Raw genomic sequence first — 21,934 nt, 5'->3', positions numbered from 1 at the left:
TGCTTCTTATGTTGAGGATTCCAGAACTGCACACAGTACTTCAGGTGGGGTCTCAGGAGAGCAGAGTAGAAGGGGAGAATCACCTCGTTTGACTTGCTGGCTGAAATAGGTTTGTCCTGATTGAAGTTTCAGCAGCCTTTGCAGGAGCCATAACTCAACACCTCTGAACAGAGTTTCTTTTGCAGGGGTGACTAATTGAAGGTGCTCCGTTCTGAAATAAAAATAAGCGTGTTTTTTATGCATAAAGACATTCACTCAGAGTCTAATGCTATATATACCACATGTATGTATATGCTGAAAACTATTCGTAACTGGATACGGAGGGGTCTTTTTCCTGCTTGGTCCCACAGTGCTCATACACAGTGGCAGAGTAGCGTGGTGGTTCCATGGCAACCTCTGAATGCGGGATAACTGAAAGACACTCTTCAGCTAAACTGAGTAAGAGGTAGCTATCATTTTGTCCTTAGTCTAGGAGCAGGAGAAAAAGAGGTGATGGAGTGGCAGGACCTTTGTGGAAGGTTACAGAGCCAGCTCCCAATATGAAAAATAGGTTCTGTATTACATAATTCCTTGCCCAAAGCCAGCTGCTGCTCTCATGCATGGAAAGGAGTAGATTTCCACTGTAATGAGTCTAGCTGTCTCTTTAGCACTAAAATGCATTACTTATTACAAATGGCAGCGATGGAAAACCTCCTGAGATTATTGTCATGGCTATATGCTGTCACATACCTTGACATCCCTATTTAAGGGATTAGAGAAACAAAGAGAATCCTCAATGAGCTGATTAAATCAAATAAACAGATTTTTTATTCTCATTAAACATTAAAAGGCTACTCCTTTTACCAACAGGAGTAAAAAAAAAAAGTCTACTAAAAATCTGCTGCTTTAATTCTGAAAAATTAAGACAGTATTTATATTAGAAATATTGGATAAATATAAGTGTATCTTGCTGATTGTTGCAAACTTTTTGCATTATAAGCAGCAGAAATGCCAAGGCACATTTTGTATTAATCAGTCAAAATGCAGAAAGTAAAATCTAAAACCTTGTAGAGCAGCAGAGGATATTCCTCAGGGACTATTTTTGTGGAATTGCCTGACTTCTGCCACTGCACAATCCAGATATCCAGCTATTGATTTAAGTCTAATTATATGCTTTTTAGTAATGGTTTACATGTGTATTAGAACAGGTTTCAGGAATGGAGTTAGGCAGTTGAGAAACAGAGGTAAAATGCAGGGGTAATCAGGAAATGAGGAAGGTAAATTCAGAAAAGTCTTTGAATTGTTGTGAAACAATTTTGTGCTTAGCTGTTAGTAGAATCATATAATCAGAAAGCCATTTTATTGCAGGCATAAACACATTTTGTTTAGCATTTTTGCTATTATAAATGAACAGTTATTTTGTTCACTGCTTGGAGCCTTGTAAAAGCAGAAAAAATATGTTCATTTAGTTTGCTTGTAAATTTGTAAAATGTCCTGAAGAAGGGCATCTGATTTTCAGACTGGAACAGACAGAGGCACAGAAGGGAGGAAGCAGGAAAAAATGAACCAAGAAGAATTAGATTAATACCATCTTGGCTTGTCCGTCTGGTTCCTTCTTTCCTTCATCCATCTTCTTTTCATCCTCCTCTTGACCATCTGCTTTGGTAGCAGCTCTCACGGGTGCTTGGAAGTTAAGCACATATAACAAATAATTTCTGTTTCTACTGGAACCAAGAGTTGCTTTCTCAGTGTAAAAATGCCGATCACTTTTGAGCACCTTCTGAACCAAATAGTTCATTAAAAATTCTGTAGGTATTTAGCAAAAGAAAGACTCCCAGTTCAAGAATAACGTAGGCACCTGGTGGTTGGGGTCTTTTCTATAGTCCTCTTAACAGCTGTGGAATTGAAGTTGCTGCATATGAGAGGCTCTTTATTAAATGAGAGTAACAAAACAAAGCAAAACAATCAAAAAATCAAGAGTGAAACAAGGCTCTTTTAAGGCTCTAGTATATTACGATGAGTTTTCTTTAGACTGAATAATATGTGTAGTGCTGAACATAACTAACTGTACCTTGCAATTCTCGGCTTTGATATTAGTAGATAATGTTGAGGACCAATTGCATAATGGTTATTTCTTGAAGGCCCATTCAAGCAAGACACTTAAGAACAAACAATACTAAATAGGCAAAAAGAAAAAGAATGTAGTAGTCAAATAAATAAAAGTTAGTGCACCTAAAATATATACACACAGCAAGAATGAAGACACACAGCATGCTTTACAGAACCCTTACATTTTGTAACAACAATTAGAAATTTATTTGTATAATACTTAGTAATCAATATTCAAAGGTAAGCTTTTAAAAGAAGGGTAAGCAGAGAACTGCAAAAAAATAGATAATATATCAATTCCTATCCTGTCATTACTCAATAATAAAAAGAGCATTTTTTTCTCTTTTTGATCAGATTCCTAGAGATTTTCCTTAGTGCATTCATTCTGTTTCTTCATTTTCTTCTCATTCAGAGCATGATTCATCACAAAAAGTTAGAAAATTAATTGTAAAAATCCTTGACTTCAGTAGTAATCTGAAGTAGAAAGAGATCATATTTTTAAGATTTGCTATCAAATTTAGCAATTTTGAGAAGGTCTGACAATGCGTGTCTATAGTAGTGAGCACCCAAAGACCCTGACAATTCTGGTTGTGACTTACTTTCGAAAACAGTACAGTTTGAAAGTGGAGGCTAAATTATATACCGTAAACAAGAATTTATTCACTAGGGTGGCTGTTTTAAGCATATCCCTACTCAGTACAATGAATTGTGTCAAAACCTTTGCATACTAACAGCTCCCTCATCTTTTCTGAGCTTCTGCAAGACAGCAGCTGTACAGTTGTTGAGTTAATAAAGTCTTTACATTGTATGGCCATCTGACCTTGTTCCTAGATAATTTGATTGTACTTTTTTCTTAAATTGTTATGCGCACTGAATTTAGACAGTCCCAAAGTATTCGGAAATGAGTGATGGAATGATACCATAGACTTCCTTAAGTGACAAATGAGTCATGCCATTCCATTTACAGCTGGGGTGATATCCTTATCAAATTCTTCTTTTCGGAATCATCTGGATAATTAATTGTGTTTATTGTTCCTTATGGAAGAACACTACAAGGTATTGCTTGGAAAAGCCAGTGTGGACAGAGGCAATAAACAAACTCTTAAATAAATATTAACAGAACTTTCTGCCATAATGTTTGTAAAATATCTGGTTTATCTTTTTTTGTTTTGTTTTTCCCTTGTCAGTCTTGCTCTATTTCCTCAGACTACTTGGGTGGGGGAAAAAAAGGATAAGCTAGGTCTAAATTACGGCATGGAATTAAGATGCAACTAAAAATATGTATACTTTCCTGAGTCTGCTTTTCCTGTTGCCTCCTAAATGATTAACTTCTGTTTATTTCTAGTTAGGAAAGCCACACCAGGCTAAGCCCCAAAGCATGCCAAAGAGTATGCAAATAATGCAGAGTACTTGAAAACCTAGGGCACTTTGCCTTTAAATGTCCTACATGGTTTATTAAACTGTAATTGCACACTCTGAAATGTCGTATTGCAATTATATGCTGAGTTATTAATTAAAAGAAAAGAAACTATAAATGGTAGAAGATAATTTTGCCTGTGAAAAGCTTTACTGAGATTTTAGAGAAGGGCATTCAGGCAAAAAGTCATTTGTGAGAAAACCTCCCACTGAAAGAAAATTAGATGTTTTGTTCACCTTCTGGGCAAGTGAACCTGTATCCATTCTCAGCAGAGTGGGAGCTGTGGCATTTAAGGACATGGTTTAGTGCTAGACTTGGCAATTTTAGGTTTACAGTTGGACATTATGATCTTAAAGGTCTTTTCCAGCTTAGATGATTCTGTGATTCTGTAAAATAGAGGAAACTACAGAGGAAGAACTGTAGGTGATAATGATAGTTACTTATGCAAAATCTTTAACACCAACCTATATATGGAAGCTGTCATTTTTTCCAGTCATGTGTTTGAGCAAATAAAAAAAAAATATTTTTTAAAAAAATATGTTTACTTTCTGGAGTTACCATAGCATAGAAGTTGTTAACATTCTTTACAAATAGTTGCAGAGCATGAAACTTAGGAGAGTATCACCAGATTTACCAGTGCCTCTAGGAAAAGTGGAGGTTACATACAAGTCTTGACTACTTAGGAGAAGCACTTCAAAAGAATAAGTGTTTATGCACCTGATAGGAGTTTACTTTCCATTTTCTATAGAATATTATCACTTTAAAAAAAAAATGGAATTTATTTTGTCATCTGTGGAGCCAACCTAAAATGTCTGTCTGCTATGGTAGGAAAAAATCTGTAAGCCACAACTCACTCCTGTATGACTTCTCTCTTGGAGTTCATTTATGATTTAATCCTTGCTGGCCAAAAAAAAAAAAAAAAAGATATTTCAGTTTGGTCAGAGTTTTTTTTTTAAAAGGAGCAGTTTCCTGGGTCCTTTTGTGTGACAATGTAGTTGCACATCTCAGAAATAATTGTTGGAGTGTATGACTGAGATGGAGAATAATGAAGCATTTGTTGGTTCTTCTTTTCTATTGAAGTGTTCTTTCTGTATAAGCTGCGTGGTCACACATGATTGCATCTGATGTCAGAAAATAAATCTGGCAAAGTGCAGCGTGTGTTTCTGTCTACATGGATATTCTCAGTAAAACCATAAAAAGACCATGGTTTGACCTCTCTATGCATAAACATAGGAATATTTTTTAGTTCTTCTGAAGAATCTTCCAATTATCTGATTTTGGAAAAGGTGAGGAACGTCCATCAGATTACTTGGTAGATTTGTTTCCAAAACTAGTTATTCTTTGCTTCTATGTCCTAGTCATAGGTCAGGTGCACTGCTTCTGAAAAGATGATATGCCACAGTAGTGGTTTTCTCCTCTGAGCATTGTTCTGTCAGTGCAAGTCATAAGATTCTTAACATTGGAAGTGTTCGAGTTACATGTTTTTTAGCTTATGGCTTTCATTTAATTTCAGAGAGACAGAGGAAGCTGGGTCAAGAGGTATTGGCATGGGAGGGACCAATAAAAACTTTTAAAAGTCAGGTTTTGTGTTAGTCTTGCAAGTGTAAGTAATTCTTAAGTCAAAGAGGCTGCTGGAATGAACAGAAGAGTACAAAAATAAACTGTGCCTTACACTGCATAGAAAGACAGTTGTTTTTTTTAGTGATAAATAGGCTGTAGCTCCTTTTTGTTTCAGCTGTTGAGAGAAGAATAAGCTCAAATGATTGGTTATTTTGTGGAATACTTATCGGAGTATGCTTTCTGTTAACTATGTCTTTTAACTGAGAGAACAAGAGGTGAACAAAGGAAAATAAAAATTCATAGAAGGATTTTTATACATCTCAATGAATGAAGAAAAAGCATATCTTCTCTTTCTGTTAGGAAAGGAAAAAACTGAGAGCCCCACCACACAGAGACCTTTTTATGGTCTCTTTCAGATTCTGTCAGGCACAAATGCATTTAGGATAGTTAGAAGGTTTCATTAAATCCATTGTCACAGTTTGAGCATTGCTGGAGGAGAGGAGCACTTCTTGGAGACACACCACTGTTAAACCAATTCCACTTACAGGATAAATGAAACATATCTGAGTTATTTTGCACAAAGCAAATAAATGAAACAAAATTAACCGCCAGAAAATTGAGTACATCCTGGAATGAATCAAGAGCTCACCACTTCATTGTAGCCAGTGATCTTTGGCAAGGCTGCAGACATAAAATAGTAAAACATTTCTATAAGTAGATGAACTTATCTGCTCTCTCCCATTGACAGAAGCTATGTTTCACCTTCAATTTCTTTAAACATCATATTTAGGAACTTTTTGAAATAGCTGGGGAGAATAGCTCAGGTTTGTTTTGAAGTGGAGTGTTTGTTGAAAACAAATACTGTAATCATCTAATTGTTCAAAACGTAAGTGATGGAAAGAAAATACTGTCTTTTAGCCACAGGCTATAAAGAATTTATAGCATGATGTTTGATACCACTTACTGTTAAGGGAGGGAACACTTTTAATGAAATAAAGAATTCTTAAACCTAAGTGTTTTCTTGCTACTGCATGTTACAGCTGTTTCATTAAAGCATGCTTAAAATAAAATCAATATCTAAGTAAAGTTAAAATCGAGGTCAGGTTTTCTGTTATTATTTTAACAGTACAATTTGGGCTCATTAGCGGCTCATGAGTAGCATCAGGATTTGAAAAGCTCAGAAAGTTTCATCTATTAATTGCTGTGAACCTACATTGCCATTATTGGAGGTTCTGAACCAAAGCATACATTTAATAACTATTCAGTTGGAAGAGCATAAGACAGCACTGAAGAGACTCTGCCAGGAACGTGTATTAAAAGTGAAGTCATAGTACTGTAAAAGACAAATTTTGGCACTTGTGCACTACTTTTAAATCCTTATAAAACTTTAGACATAAGTTTCTCAACTCTGTACGTAAAGGCATAATGAAGAATTGGATTTTCTAGAGTTTGAGGCTGCATTGAGCTCAAGCACAAGGAGCTGTGGAGTGACCGTGTGACAATGGCTGTTACTGTATCTCAATTTCCAGAGCTAAATGTGCTTAGTTTTGGAGAACTGTATAATTTATACCCTAGATTCATAAGGAAGTTTGCAAATAAGTTTGTCAGTTTGGAACTAATAATTTTGAAGCAATCTGCAATGACTGGAACAATATTGAAGCATAGCAAATTATTTTTAGAGAGGAGTGACAAAATCTTTACAAAACTGAGGAAGATGGGACTTAGTATGTGAAATATTAGGAACTTGAAGAGCTGGCTAACAAGACACGACATTGGATTGTATTAAAAAAGAAAATACTTGCTTGAGTGGAATTTCCCCAAAATTTAGATGTTAATGGAGTTAGTTGGATTTTCATTATTAATATCATAGCAAGTTGTAGTGCTCTGCTGTTGCAATTGACACAAATTTAGGATGGGCTGTCAACAGAGAAGGGGGACTGAGGTAGTGGAATGGGAAGAACCAGATGAACTTTGAGATTATAGTAACAGAAATTTAATGAAATTTAATTTCAGAAAATGCAGGATTATTCCTGTAGATGACATGTAGACTGCTAAATAAAACAAAACGAAGATAAGTCATGAGATTGGGCAGTGACTACAGAATGGACTGCTTGACTTTTAGCATGGTCCCTAATTTTTAGCATGCTCCCTGATGTGGTTTTAGGCAATGCCAACTAGCCCTTTTCAAGTCAGTGGTCAAGTATGGCTCAGAGAATAGTGTGCTTCAAACTCCATTCCTGACAGTCACTTTGGACAAGATAACATCAGCGTCAACACCACCTTCTCTCTTACAGGCTTTGCAATTTCAGTATGCTTTTGTACCACACCTTTGTGCTGCGCGTTATACATAACCTCTGTTTTGTAGCATAAAAATGCTACTGTAGTGGGCTACAACATGGAGTTCTCATTATTTCAGGTACTTATAAAAAAAAAAACAACCCACAACAATAGTAATAATACTAATAGTAAGAATTATAGTCATTGTCGTCATCATCATCGTTGTGTCCTCAGGACAAATAAGTGCTAAATATGCCCAGTCCTTAATACTGTGTAGTGTGTACCTGGCCTTAGGAATGGAGAATTCCTGGGACTTTTTTTCCTTAGCCTTATAGGCTACCAGTTTCTGCACTGAGATGCCCCCTTCAATCACAAATTAACAAGAACGAAAGAAGACCTGCTAGGACACTGTGTACCAGAGGCGCTTGCATGCTGAGTCCATGAGTCAGGCCAGTGGAATTAGCCAGTGGGAAACAAGGCATCTTGGTAGAGACAGGGGAGCATTCATGACATTGTATAGGACAGTGGTGAGACCTCACCTGACAATTTTGTTTAGTCATGTTGTTAAAATTGAATTTGAACGGGGACAGCTGGAGTTCAAGCAATTAAGGAAATGGAAAGCTTGCCATGTGGAGGGGACGAAAGGAGCTTGGCTTGTTAAATGTAGTACAATTAGGGCTGTGAAGTGTGATTACTCCTTAAAGAGCAGGCACTAGAGAGGGAAGTGAAACAGTGGTTTCACCTAAAGGGCAGTCGTAGCACAAGAGCCAAATAAATGTAACTGTCCCTGAAGATTTTTGACTTGGGTAAAGATTTCTCACCAAGAGATGGACAGGGGTCTGAAGTAACCTGCTGAGCGCAGCAAAGGGAGCAGAAAATCTGGTTTGTTTTACAATGGATCAGTGGCAACTTGTAAAAGGAGCAGCGTTCAGTGTAAAAGTTTAAAAGATGGAATTGCTTGCACTCCCTGGACTGCACCTTCCACATTTATCTTCTTATTTTTGTCTAACAGAATGAGCAAAACTATTTGGCCATTTAAAGAGAAAGAAACTTGACCATCAAACATGCTCAGAACAATACTGACAGTAGTCTTTAGTTTTCTTGAGTTAAGTTGTACTTGGAAGCATCTGCAAACACTCAGTGATCCTCCAGTGCTAAAGAACAAAAACTCCGTGTATAGCAGGTTGAACGCATTTTGTGAAAACAACGAAAAAAAATATTACGTTTTATTTATTAATTAAATCTTTGTTTGAGTGACACAAAGTACCTTCTCTAAAATGCCAGTGTTTTCCCACTTTTATCAACCTTTTTCAAAGATGATATGTAGTTTGGGAAAAAATCTAGGCTTATTTGTTTTCAGGTCATGGGAACCTAGTAATATCGTCAAGGCCTTACGTCTCACATTATATAGCATAAGCTTATATTCCTAAAGAAAAGTACAAATTCTTCATGTGTTCACAGTGAAATTAATTGCATAAATCCTGTATGCTCTTAATTATAACTATGATATGATAATACTTTTATAGGATGTATGAGAGCTATGATATATATTGACTGCAATTTCCAGTTTATTTTTTTTTAAGTTGATTAACATTTTACATATTTGTAATTAGGCTGTTCTTTTAAGAGAGACTGTTTGATACATAAGCATATTTAATGCTGTATTTTCCACTTCACTGTTTTATTTAATCTTCCAGTAGTTCTGGGGAAGGTGATTTCTGAAGTTCATCCAGGTATCTCTAGAATAATATTAGGTTAGCCAAAGTTTACCAAACAAAAATGTTTCCCAGTTTTTAGTAGCGAGATAGTACTGAACACCGCAACTAATTTGACAGTCTTATTTGGGGTGCTAATGCTTTTTGTAGCTCTTGAAGATATCGTTTGAGAAGGGAGAGTTTAGGAACATTTGCTTTAAGAGAACTTGTGACTGGTGATGGTTTCCTTTTCCTGTACAATGGTCTGTGGTAACTGGGCAAATTCTAGTGGAAAAAGGTCAGTAATAGTGTAAAAAATGTATTGCTCCTCAAGAGAAAAAAAAAAAAAAAGTTGCTGTTATTTTAGTGAGAGACGTAAGAGTTTTCAGGGTAGCATCTGTGGTCTGGGACTGAACATCCAATGTTACCAGTGGTGTGAATGTTGATTCATTAGGGACCATATCTGGATATCCACCAACCTGAGCTGTTATTTGTAGGATACAGTGCTATAATCTCAGTTCTTCATGTACCCCTGTTTTTTAACATGACAGCCTGGTCTTGTTGAAATTTCTTTTTTTGCTATTTTAAAAATCCCCATTTCAAGCAGTGTTACTGTGGAGGGGAGGGGGAAGGATAATTTAAATGTACTATGGAATTATTTTTATATATTGGCATTCTCAAATGGTGTCTAATAACTTTTCCCCTGAATAAAAAGACCAAATATATGCAAATGTATGAGGAGGCATCCATTGTCTGGCTGCTTTTATGCCTGAGGGCACTTTATGAACTGTCAGTGATTACAGGTGCTTTTGTTTCGAACAGCATTTCCCCTAAAATAGCAACAATCACCAGTAAGAGGAAAACAAAGCCTTGCCAATATCAGCAACATAAATGAACTCAAGGGTGCTCAAGGGCCCTTCTGGCAAAGGTAGCTGGTAGGGAGATGGTCTCCTCCTGGTATATTAAATGTGTTCTGTTGTTGGGGGTTTTTTGTGAAAGCGGAGAATTATGCCTCTCAGAAACCCAGTGGGAGTGGCACTGCAGTGTAATGAGGCTAACTTTTTATGCCTCCATGTTAAGTACCTCATCACAGCAGTGAGAGATTCAGGGAATGGGAGCTTCTGACTATTCCTTGTGTACAGACCCCACTGTGTGAAGAAGCTGGAAAAAAAGAATATATTGCAAAGAAATGTAAATAACCCAGAAGGCTCCCTTAGGAAAAATGTTACTGTATTTTTACAGCCATAGGGGTTTAGGTGTGTTTAGTCCTTGCTCACCAAGGACTCTCTGACTGAGGCTGGTTGTTGGAAGGTGTTTTGTTCTGAATGATGCCTTGAGTTATCTGTTGCTGTATCAGCCACTGCAGCTCTGTGCAGGAGCCCTCCCAGCCTGCCTCCTGCTTTTGACTACTGGTAGTTTGGTGTCAGGTATTTTGATAGCTGTTGAGTCCCCCACTGACCATAGCTACAGTTATAGAAAGATGAATAAAAAGCATCCTTAATGAAAGGTGAATGTTCACATAAAATTACAACGTTCATTCTTAGACCATGGTTAACACACTATTAACACCTCTATTTGAATTTGAGATAGCAAAATACAGGACAAATCAAGCTCGTATCTTCCTATTCTTGTGATTATCTCAAGAGAGATTTTTTTCTCTGTTACATTTTATTTCAAGTTGTGGGGACAGTTGCATGACATCACAGCTGGGATACAATCTTAATACAGACTTTTTTTCTAGACTTTTTAGCTGAATAGAGCCCTCATTTGAAAATGCAGGTTTTGTTCTGTGCCCAAACCTGCCTAGGATGCTGAGGGTGCTGTTGCGTTCTCTTCCACTGTTTTTCTGTGGATGAGGAGGAGAGTAATTCAGAATGCCTTAATTATATCCCTCAAGGACTAGTGAATGCAATGTCTAACTTCTAGAAATGCAGACCTGGATGTGCTATCAAGTTGTAATCTTATATCCAGGCAAGGAGAAGAGTTTGTAACTAACTCTCAGTGTTTGAGCAATGCCTTGTATCAGTGTTAGCCTGTTCTGATGTGAACCCTTCTATCTGATTCACAGTCAGTGGCTCACAGCTCAGGCTTTTCATGCTCTGAGCGCTACATTTTCTGTACAAATGTAGATTCTTTATGCAAGCCTGCATTTAAATGAGAAAAATGCATCTGACTCATTACTAACTCTTGAATGAAACTAGACTTCAGATAGCCATTCTGAATAGAAAATGTGTTTGGAAGAAATATTTTGGAAGAAAATTTTTTTCTATTGTCTGTATGTTGTTGGAGCAGTGGTATTTTGTTGGATACTGCTGGAATTATGAAATGGGAAAATAGGAATTAAATGAGTACTTTCCCCTTGAGATGAAACAAAATATTACAGGCTTACTTAAAACAGTCTTGAGTCGATTTTTAGATTCTAATTTTTAATTAAGATTTACCTACCTTGGTAAGAAAAAGGGTTGATGTGAAAGTGAAGTTAAAATTTATTGATAGATTTCACAGATGGAAATGATGCAGACTTGCACACTATGAGATGAATGACTGTATAATGCAAAATCTAAATAGCAGAGAGCAAAAGAAATAGCAGCATTTCAATGTGCCTGGCCACTGTGAGCTAAAACGTATGATTGCTCCAACATCAATAAAAAAATCCATTTTGGGGAAACAAAGGATGAAAAAATTGTGGAAAATATGTTGTATCTCCAGTAGACTCTTCAAAAAGCCATTTTCAATTTCTGGTGATGCAGCAAAAGGAAGATAACATCTTTTCTATAGTGCTGCTCTTCTAAGGCAGAGGACATAAAGAGTTTCTGCGATGAAAGATCAGATGCAATTAACTTGCATCTAATTCCTTAATTTTGCATAGCAGTAAATGCCATTAGCAAATCTGATCTTTTCTTTATGATAGAGTGCATCAGGTTCTTTGTCTCATATTTGAGTCTGTATGGAGACCAATTAATTTCAGACTAGTTTTTTCAAGGTTCTCACTGAACCAGTTTCTATTATAATGCGTATGACTTGGCAGAGAAAAAGGTCATATGTTTTTCAGTAGCAGCCTAACACAGTACGCTATAGTAAGTAATAGAGGTCCCAGTTGTCAAAGACTGATCTAAAAAAAAAGAAAGTCCAGTTTATGTATGCAGTCTCCTTTCAACCATATAAAAGGTGGTGAGCTGAAGGGTAGACATGTGAAGGCCTAGCAGTATAAGGTATGTGCAATACATGGAATAAATTAATGTGGAAAAAAATATATATATTATCAATAACCAAGTAACTGTCAGATGTTTCTAGAAGGTCTTTCGCCATACTATTTCATTAAATGTAAGTTGTACAAATGTTCTACAAGCAGTTTTATACTGTATGCCATTTTAAAATAAACCAAAAAGAGTCCTATAAAGTAATTGTTATTAAATAAAGACAAATAATGCTAAAGCATGAAATTCCTCATATGAGCTATGAGTATTTAAGAAGACTTTCCAGTATTAGGTTAGTGAAACAGGCATGGAGCACACACAGTCTGTTTGCTTTGTAATTGAAATTTCCTGGGCATCTGAGCAGTCATATGACCCTAAAGAAGAGAATTAGTGATTGCAATCATATCTAGCTAATCAAGGCTTCTGCGGTGAGCCGTATTTGAAAATTCTCCACGTACACAGGATGCTTCAATCGACTTCTAAATTTTTCTCACACATTTTAATAACAGTCCAATGTTGCATATTTCCTAATATTTCTTAATCTCTTAAAACAGAGCATGGAAGATGGATAGTTCATAGGAGAGGAGAATAATATTAGAAAATTCTGTGAGCAGAAGTTCAGCTGCTGTGGCTGCTTTTAGGAACTCGTGTTCTGTTTATAGCTCTGATGTGAGAATTGAGAAAACTCCAAGGTGTAAAACCAACACTGCATTTCAGTGAGGAACAATGCCTGATCCCCTAGAGAAATTCTCAGGCTCTGTTTTTTCCTCAATTGATTTTTCATTTAATGAAAACCATGACAATGTGCTAGATGCCCTCAAATAATAATCTCATAAATAACGTTCTTTTTTATAGGCAGCATTCCTTATGAGACATTTTTGAGACATCTTAGCTCCAGCCTACAAAATCACAGTTTCTTCCATACCTACATTGTCACTCATGTTCATGTAGCAAATTAATATTTTCTGCAGGTTCTGCCATAAAATAGCAGGGTTAAAAAATGATTTAAGACAATGGAAAAACAGCAAGCAACCAAAAAAACCAAACCCTGAATTATTCAAAGTATGACAGAGCTCTCTCTCCTGATTGGCTCCAAATAGTAATTTAATAAGGTAATTTCTGTACACATTTAATGTAAGCTAGCTCTCTTTCCCATTTAAATTGTCTCACTGGAGGAAGAGGGATTTTGTATGCTGGCTGAGATATAGCTGAAGACAGCAGCATAGGGCAAGACTCTTTTATTTGCAGTAAAACACTGGCTTCAAGGCAAATTTCCTATGTTTAGTTCTATAAACTAATAGGGAATTGAGCTTGAGGTTTGAAATCTTGTATTCCTGCATCGCAACAGCAGTTATCCTATTGATTCTCACTGTCCAGCCTTGTAAAGAGATGGTGGGAAGCGTAATGTCAGATTAGATGATCCTAATGTCCTTTTCTGTTCTTAAAGATCTATAGATAAAGCAGTTCAACTTCTCTGTTCCTGTCTTTCAATTCTTGCACACATAGGTCATGGGATTATTTAGTGTTTGTGTGTACAAAGAAAATTAAAAGGCATATTTTTCTTTTTGACAGAAATACTCAAATTCTGTTAGACATTTTCTTTAAATGTTTACCAAACATTTTTCATCCGTCAGAGTTAATCTAATGTGATTAATAATTATATGATAGGGATAGACAATGCAGGCATTTCAATACATGTTTGCAAGGGATTGCTTCTCATTAATTTGTATGGTAATCCACAGTCATTTATTCCACTTTGTGCCTGTTTGTATGGGATGGTTATAGTCTGTGTTAAGGTGTTTGCAAGCTGGAGAGCCAGCTGGATTCATGCTCATTAAGCCTCAAAGCATTTCACTTTCTCCCCTGCTAGCAGTGTTCAACGTGCTGTGGTTTTGTGATTTGGAAGTACAACACTGAGGGAACCGAGCTGAAACCACCAGTCCAATTTCACTTTGGTCTTTTTTCACTTGACTGATCAGAATGATTTTCAGTCACTGCAGTGAGAGCTGGAATCCCAGAGGTGAAAAGTCAGCAAGTAATCCATTTAGCCACCACGTCCTCCAGGTGGAGCTTAGCAAACTATAAGAATTACTGTATTCTCTTCTCTCTTATCATGGCATGGCCATTGCTAATGTTGTGTTGGAGCATCCATGCTTTGCAGGAGGTGTAGAATTTGCTGTAAAAATTCCCTACATGATGAATCTGGACATGAAAGACTGCATTTTTAGCATCAATGCAAAGATGAGCTTCAGTGACTTTTAATGTAAAATTAATTTCTTTATCCAGAATACTCTCCCCCCTAATCCTTACACAGAAGAAAACTCTGAGGGAAAAAGATGTATTTAGTAGGATATGCATCACCATTTCTCTGTAGCTGCTGCGTAAGTTGCAGAGGGTCCTTCACTTTGGTATTGTAAGAAATGTGGAATAGCAAAGGAATACCTACAGACTGACCCATTAGTTAAACATGGTGGAATATATATTTTTTTTATTTATTCGACCAGTAAAACCTCATTCTGTTTTACCCAAAGTAGTGTTTAACCACAGGAGTCGCTTTTCATTATTTATGATTTGGTTTAAGTCCTGACACTTCTTTCAGGTTGGAGATTTTATGATAAATTAATATGAAATTAAATCAATATTATCCCTTTCAAAATTATCTTAGCAAATTACATGTGTATACATATATGTGTCACACATATGTATATTCACATGTGAATTTTAAACTTACAAAGTAAGTAAACTGTCTTGAAAATGTGAGATCTTATGGGGAATATCAAATGGATAAGGTCATTGTTATTTTGAAATCAACTGCTTTATAATCAGTTTTATGTTTTGTGAAGCCTTACCATTAAGGACTACAGACACTTGAAACTTAGGGAACTCATGAAGAGTTAAAAATGCTCAAAGGAGATATTTCTGAACAGTATTCCACTTACTGTTGTTTCTCCTGTTTGGGCTTGATTTTTGGTCTCATATTCTTATGTTCCTCTCACTCTCAAGAAGAAAATATTTGAAGATTGATGGTCTTTCTGTTTCCAGACATGGAACAGGACTATACCCTTAACTCATTGCTGTTGTTAGCCAAGCAGATACATTCCCAGATATTATTCTTTCAGTTTATCTCAAGTGCTGCCATTTCTCAGGATTTGATGGCTACATGGAATAGCATAAAAGCTTTTGTTACGTGCACCATTTCTACTTTAGCCGTATTTTTGAAAAGTCGGCCTCCAAAAAAAATGGGGGGAGGGGGAGACCAACAGAAAAAAACCCATCTGTTTTATGTTACTGACCTTTCATGACAAGCCTTATAATTTTATTCTCTATTTCCAGTAGATGAAGTAACACTTAGCAGTATCACCAAGTCTAACTTCTCTTAAATCCCTTGTACTTGGATCTAGTTTTATATATGTGAACAAGATGGTGGGTATGAATTTTATGCAGTCATTATATCCCAAGAGTTATCTTTTTGGCAACTGAAAAATAGGGAAAATTATCAAATAGGGAGAAATAATTTGAATGCATCTTTCAATATATAGAACACAAAAGGAAAGCTGACAAATCATTCCTGCATTGAAGATCTCTTTTTTTTTTTTTTTTTTTTTACAATTCTTTATCCGTCTCTTGGCTGTTAGAAGCGAGATAGATTCAATTATTTTAAATTGACAAACTTTAATCAATATTCAATTATTAGTGTGTTAATTAGTAGATGATGCCTTGTCAGTATTATTAGCATAAGCAATTTGCTGCTGAACTTCATTTCTGTTTTGACTGCTCAGTTTCCAGGTAAGAGTCAGTATCACTACAGAAGCACAAGCAGCATAACGGTTGCTTTCTTGGAGCTTTACGTTAGTATTTGGCCCATCAACATTCTCAAGAAATGTGAAATTTATGTGAAGAAATATTTCTGTGGGGTTACACTGTATAGAACATTTTAAAGAGCTTCTATTCATTAAGGAAGATAAAACTGCAAGAGATGTTACAGTAACTGTATGTGCTTTATTGTAAAGGGCAAGTGTATTGCTTTGGAGTCAGCTGCAAAATGTTCTTTGAATTCAATGCAAGCTTGCTTGGATTATTACTGTGCATTGCAATTTGGCTGGTCTTTGTATGAAGCTAGTTAGCTACATATTGAATTTGCATATATACACTTGCATATATTGAGGGTATATTTCAATTTAGGGATCAGAGTGGGAAAAAAAAGAGTTGGAAATATTTCTCACAGTCTTAAAGGCCTAGAAATTTGTATCCTATCAAATGGTTCAATAGTTACTTACAAAATTAATCTTTAAAAATGCCACTAAATTTAGGATGCTTAATCTGTTGACTGCTTCGGAAAGTTCATTTATTTAGGGCAGTAGAACATTAATGTGAAATTAAATGGTCCAAGTCAAGGATTATTAGTAGACAGACAAAGCTGAATTTAAGCTCATTTTAATTTGTGAGATGTCAGTAAGTATCAGAGCACAGTGACAATATGCTTTTGGTGAAATTACTTGTTCCTACAGAAGCTAGACTCCTAAAAATTGAAAGGTAACGGTACAGACTTTCCAAATTAATTAGAGTACATTGCTTTTGATTTTAGTGGGCGTTTAGGTTGTTCCAAGTGATCAGTGCTTCTCTTGGAGTATTAGTTGTGATACCTAAGGAAAACAGTGTACATGTTAGTTTTTAGCATCATGCCAATCTTGATTTAAAACACCCAATAATTCTGAAAAAAAGTGTTTGAGTACCATCAGTTTCCAACCACAATGTAACACTGGCAGCTCTTCTCTGCAATAGTCCCATCTGCCTTTATGTTTTTGATTTTTTTCCCCAGGACTTTTTTTTTGCTGGGCTCGTAACACACATTGCACTATAGCTTTGTATTTTTTTAAGTACTAAATATGAATTAGAACACATGCAGTTCAACCTGACTCATTTTTCCTTGTTTTATGATACTACTTTTCACCCTTTGTGTACAAGGGGGAGGAAACAGATGCTGTATGTTTAAAGGGACTATGCAGAGAGGAGTGAGAATGGGTGATTTTGCTCACTAGAAACTGCCTCTGTATAACTCACTCTTAGCTTCAACATGTTTTCAGATACAGCCTTTTGCGTGACCACTCTGTATTACCACCTCTGCGCAGAGCTGAAGTTCTCAGTACTGTTCCTACCTCCCTATGCTTTCCTTGGTATGATTTAGCTGGGCAATGCTTAATTAAACTCCATTTCCTCTCTTTACACTTCAGGTATTATTATGCAGCTCCCTTCAAGAGGTAATTTGTCGGCTGTTTATCAAAGCTGTGAATTTAATAATATCTAAGCCATGCTATTGCACTGTCGCTGTAATGAGATGTATTGACATTTCTTAAAACCAGAATTTTTTCTCCATATATGTGTGTTCCTCTAGTGAATACTGTGGGCTTTCAAAATACAAAAAAAAACCCAAACCATGTCACCTATTTTATTTAGTCATATAATTTCATTACCTTTCACTCCTTTTTAATTAGATATTGCCATCTAAAACCCAGAACTTCAGCACCATGGTACTTTGACTGCAACAGGAAAACCATCACGCGTTTCATGTAACGGTGTTAGCTGCAGGACCCAATTACTATTTCTGATACGACACTTAAAGGGAACAACAGCAGTACCCTTTCATACTGTTGGAGATACAGGTAGTCTCTGCTGTAGTTCCAGAGCAGCACTGATTACATAATTCTGGAACTCTTCAAAACCACAGATTTTTGTTTTCTGTGGAAATTGTGTATGATTTTTTAAAAACTTGGGGTATTTTTTTTAGGAGAGTGAGTTCTAAATAAAAAAAACCCAATTATTGTATCAAAAATAGATGCTTTCTTTGACATGATGGAAAATTACTTGGTGATTTTTTTCATGTATCGTTTCACAGTAATATGTAATGTGACTGCGTGTTTGTTCTTTCCTTAACTGTTGTCTTTAGATCTACTTTTTACGTAATTGGCCCCCGTTTCCATGACTTCTTCCCCTGCATTCAGGGGGTCTGCTGAGATTGCATATCTAAAATATCCAAAATGCAAACACTAAAAAATGAACATGGAAGGAAGTATGGAAAAAAAACAATAGCAAACAATATTGCTAAATCCAATTCCCACTCCACCTTTTATTTTGTTTATCTTTACTTTAAATTTAAAGAACTTAGTAGTAGGATGGTAAAAGGAGCATCTTGTAGACTTTATACAATCTGCAGTGGTTTAGGTTGTATTTAAAGGTCAGAGGATGCATTAATGCTGATGTCTATGGCAGTGTTGTGGGAGGCCTGTGGTATTTTTGAATGAAAAATTAGTATTGAATATTCAGTCCAATATTTTTTTAGCTTTTTAGTTTAAACTTGTAGATTTAGTTGTTCAAATTCTATGGTTTTGGACTATTTTTAACACTTTTTTTCCCAGAAAGTATGTAATAATTAATTTCTTAGCATGAAGCACCAATGACTGATATTTCCTGTCCTCTATTTATACCCAATTCTTGTATTATTTATTCTTTGAATTAATGTCTACAAAGATTAGATATTTGGTTCATGTGTGACTCATGTACACAAGACTAGATTTATTTTGAGTACTACTGTAAATATTGTGACCATGGATGCTACCATTGCTGAAAATTCTTGGCATAAGATTACTTTTGCTTATCTAAAAACTTGCTTCCTGTTGACGAAGTACTTCCTTACAGCAAATGCAGTTATATGCTGACTGCAGAATTGTTGATAAAATAGTCCTAGCTATGCATTTTGATGGAAGGTACAGAGTCTTGGAAGATCCTTAAAAAACTGATCTGTATTCATCTGCACTGTCCTGTAATCTCATCTGCTACCTCAGCGACTGTAGGTGCTGGTATAATCACATAGTTAAATCTGTTCCTTTCCCTCTTTCCTTCTTGGGGATCCTCCCTGCAACCTTCTCAGGATGTGAAAAAGGAATGTATGCTGGTCATTGTGGATGTGAACATGAAACATGAGAAGACAAATATAAATCCAGAGGTGGTATTAGTTGCTGGAGATTGTGCAATTCCTGCATACTCTACAAAAAAATGTACAGCATATCTTCAACCACTCATCGGCATTGTCCAGTGACTTCAGTCTCATGGTCAAAGAAGCTGAAGGCATATTTCAGCCTTCCCCAGGTCAACCATCCAAACACTAGATAAGAGAAAAAGGATCAAAATGGGCCGCAGCTTTATCTATGTTGGTTGCACTCTTCTCAGATCAGTAGCAAACAACAGTGCAATCTGTCTTCTCACTTTCAGAGAGAATTCTTCTTTCAGAAAAGGGAAAAAATACAGATGTGATTTTTCACTTCACTTAGGTACAATGATACTATACTTTTTCATTTATCCCTGAGTCTTGGATTCTGTACAGTCACCATATTCCACACCTTGAGAAGCTGGAGTAGCACAATCTGTGTTGGATTCTGGAGTTTCACTGTCATAACCAACATGTCAAATGCGGAGGGCATGCTGAGATGTTCTTGAGTAGTAGGTGTGATCTAGGGCTTCATTTGCATTGGGCTGAGTACAATACAGAAGAAGGAACTCTAGGATTCTCAAATGGGACTTTTGCTGCCAGTTACCTAAGCAACAAAAGAGGAGCTGGAGATATTTGATCAGCTCACGAGAGGAAGTTATGCAGGGACAGCATAATTAAAAGTATTCCTGCAGAGGAGACTACAAAATATTTTAAGATTCTAAAATGCTCCCTTGAATTAAACCTGTTAAATCAGTCGTACTATAGGGTAATCGGAGACTTTGAGCTGAGAAAGCAAGTCAGTTATGAAAATACTAGTTAATGGTGAGGTATACATTCAGAAGAGGGAAGAACTTCAAAGAAAATTAGTCACCACCTTTCAGTTGTGTTAATTTGCTTAGTTGTCTTGTAACTGTGTTTTTCCCTCAAATATCTGTCTGTTCTCAAATGAATATTCATATAGACTATGAGAGTACACCACAGTGAATAAATGGCTGTTGACCACAACAAAAGACCAACAATTCAAGCTTAGTGTGAGACCAAATACTGGCCACGTGCTGTGTCTTTTCTATAACAGAATTCACTTATATAAAGGACAGTTGCATTCTGATTTTGTGATTAAATTTTATTTCTTCTGTTCTTTAACCTTCAATAATTTTTTTCTTTAGAAGGAAAAGAATTAACTGTACATTTATCTGTATGCCTAGTTTCTCTGTACAGACTACTCTTCTAAAGAGACTACTTTAGTCATTCTGGCAGATCCCTAGGCTCCTGGCTTTTAGACCTGCCTGCCCTGTTCTTCATCGTGCAAATGCTAGTGTGGCTTCATCAGGTCTGGAGACAGTTGAACAATTAAGTTATTTTTGTTAGAGACTGTAAACCATTTCTGAGAGCCCAAGAAAAAACTTTAAAGTTGCTACTGTTGAGGACTGTTATTCTTGATCCTAGATTCATTATTCCAAGACCTGTACCTTTAAGCATGAATATTTTATTTGTTTCGAATTATAATGCCTCTGGTATTCTCTCCTCTACAGCATCTCAGACACAGACACACCTGTGATTTCCACAGGTTTCATGTTAGCACCAGTCAACTCTCGTCAGGCCACATAGCTCAGCACTGAGCATCTTACCACTGAAGCTGCTCAGGATGTTGGCCAAGCCTAGGAGTTAAGTCAGTGTTGAAAACTACACTGCTAAATCACATGAAAAATACGGTATTCAGGTCGTTGCCAGCTCCAATTCCATATAAAACAGCACAAGGTAAAGTTAACACTGCAAATCCAGGCCTTCAGTGGATGATTTTGTCTCTGTTTCATCTATTTGAAAAGAAGCCAGGGCGCTCTCTCCAGTCACTTCCCCATCAAAGATCTTATAGAGGAAGACAACATATAGAGCCATTTTCAGAAGATGAAAAAGAGGACGTTTTCTGTACAGCAATAGATAATCTATTCTCAGTGTCCTGTGTTCTTCAGGAGCCCTATAGGCCTTGGATGTCTTAAATCTCACTGGACTGAGAATTTCTTTTGAAGAAAATTCTTTTAAATGATCCTGTTGTTCCAAGGTCTCTCTCAGAGGAATTGGAGTGCACGGTTGCCTTTTGTACCTGTATTTTTTCAGTCACTAGAAGGCAAGGATTAGTTCAGGAAGACCTCCTTTAATAGTGCTCCCTTTCCAAATTTATGAGGCAGTCGTTGTCAGGTGCTTTCCACACTCACTACACATTCTAAGATATGGTTTAAGACCATGCCAAAGAATAAGTTGCAAAGATAAGTAATCGTGGATAACTTGGGAGAGGTATCACAACACTTACAGTAACAACTCATCTATTGCCAAAGAATGCTGTAAGCACAATCTCACTTCTCCAGAAAAGGAGTAGAAAGTACTGCTAGATCATAACTAAGGTAGAAGTCTTGGATTGTAAAATGTAAGGAATTACTCATACAGTTGGGGCAGGTGAAGGGTAGTATCGTTCAGCTGACCCTGTGGCAAGTGGCTACTGAAGGGACAGGCTGCTTGCTTTTCTATCCCAAGACCATGTTCCCTCTTCTCCACTATGTGTTGGATCAAGTGATTTTATCACTAGAAAGTGAATTGATATATCTTGTTGATCTATCAGAAAACCTTCCTTCTATTTTCCTGTGTTGACAGCATTAGTTTTACACAGGATGAGCGAGTTGAATTAACTCACCATGTAGTTGCATGATTCACTAAATCTGAC

General features: G+C 36.5%; 1 protein-coding gene across 5 annotated transcripts in view; it reads left to right on the top strand.

The window, feature by feature from the left end:
* The window catches only part of LOC138718016 (SAM and SH3 domain-containing protein 1-like), a 550,517-nt gene that overhangs the window by 122,614 nt on the left and 405,969 nt on the right, over positions 1 to 21,934 (top strand). The window lies entirely within an intron of this gene.

This window comes from Phaenicophaeus curvirostris, chromosome 2 (assembly GCF_032191515.1).
Source record: "Phaenicophaeus curvirostris isolate KB17595 chromosome 2, BPBGC_Pcur_1.0, whole genome shotgun sequence".
NCBI classification, from domain to species: domain Eukaryota; kingdom Metazoa; phylum Chordata; class Aves; order Cuculiformes; family Cuculidae; genus Phaenicophaeus; species Phaenicophaeus curvirostris.
This window is presented reverse-complemented; position numbering and strand designations above follow the sequence as displayed.